Source organism: Capsella rubella, unplaced genomic scaffold (assembly GCF_000375325.1).
Source record: "Capsella rubella cultivar Monte Gargano unplaced genomic scaffold, Caprub1_0 scaffold_261, whole genome shotgun sequence".
Classification (NCBI taxonomy): domain Eukaryota; kingdom Viridiplantae; phylum Streptophyta; class Magnoliopsida; order Brassicales; family Brassicaceae; genus Capsella; species Capsella rubella.
Genome location: NW_006238668.1, coordinates 3,086 through 4,626, shown reverse-complemented (window position 1 = coordinate 4,626; position 1,541 = coordinate 3,086). Strand labels below are relative to the sequence as shown.

Here is a 1,541-nt window from a genome sequence, read left to right as displayed (position 1 = left end):
GAGGGATTAGGATTGGACGTGTGGGATAAGTTGAAGAATTCATCGCTTGGAGTGTTTATAAAGTTAGCTGAATTGGAGTACACATGGTCTGCTAACAGAGTTCATTTCTTCCTCACACATCAGCTTGCTATCAACAACATTCATGAGGTTTGGTCTTTGATTGATGGTAGACCTATCATATTCTCTTTAAACAAGTTTTCAGATATTACACGGTTAAATTGTGACCCTTTTGACGTGTCTGAGAACTTTGATGGTGATCACCATGAGTTTTGGAAAGAGATGAAAATAGGAACAACTACAGAAGGTCCAATGTTTAATGAGCTGTTAAATGTTATTGATTTTAGTAAGGCATGGTCACTTGAGAAGAGGTTGATGGTTGGTAGGTTATGCCTATTATCGGTATGTGTACATGGAATTCATTCTCAATCTCGAATCCCGTTGTCAACCGCTAAAAGAGTTTTAGATCCAGTAGCTTTTGAGAAATATCCTTGGGGTCGAGTGGCTTTTACTTGTCTTATGAATTCTATTAAGGTTGTCAACCTTGAGAAAGCTTCATACACAATACATGGTTGTGTTCATGCTTTGTTGATTTGGATTTGGGTTTATGAAAGTGTTCATGGAATTGGAGAACTTTATGGGGAGAGAAGGACATAAATGATAGGTGTTCCACTACTTGATTGGCGATCTTCACGGAAAAATATAGTTTTCCAAAACTTCATTAAAAAAGAGAAGGAGAATCATGGACAAGTAAGTAACTATTTTGACAAGTAGCAGTGTTAGTATTTTTTTTATAAATAGTTAAATGGGAACTAATATCTTCAATTGTTGGTTGTAGATCCGTGTAAGGCATATGGTTCCTGTTTCAGAGGAAACCATGTACCCTCAATGGTGTGACACAACTGAGAACACGGATCCAGACCTAGATAAGTTGATTAAAGATATCATTAATAACCGTTTATCTTTAGATGCTTGGGAGTGTGCCAAAACGGGTGATGTGTGTTTGAAAAAGAGAAAAAGAAAGGTAGCAGATAAGGAGAATGAAAATTGTAGAAGCAGTCCTAGGAAGAAGAGAATGAACGTGACTCATTCAGAAAAAGATGAAGGAACAAATGTCATCAACAAGACGGATATGATTCGCGAAGAGCATATGGATGTAAGGTTTCCTTAATTATTATATTCAAAATTGTTTCTCTTAAAAGTATATATATTTTAACATAAAAAGTATTGTAGGATGCTGAACAAGAGAAGAAAAGCATGTTGGATATTTGGAGGGCAATAGAAAAAGTGAATGGGACTATCTCTAAATTGGGCAAGTCTTTAAGCCGTCGACTAGATGAGCTTGAGAGGAAATTTGAAACTGTTGTTGAAAAAACGAGTGAGAGGATTAAAATAGTTGAGACAGAGTTGAAAGATCTGAAAGAGGCAAAACCAACTGATGCACCAGATGATGCTATTTCGATTCATGATGAAGATGATGAGGGAAATAGTAAACAACCTGTAAGTTTAATTCTTTGTTCTCAAGACTTATAGTTACATTACTA

The 1,541-nt window shown here is 36.0% G+C and overlaps 1 pseudogene; it reads left to right on the top strand.

The window, feature by feature from the left end:
- Positions 1-6: 6 nt before the first annotated feature.
- Positions 7-1,541, top strand: part of LOC17874196 — a 2,604-nt pseudogene continuing 1,069 nt past the window's right edge.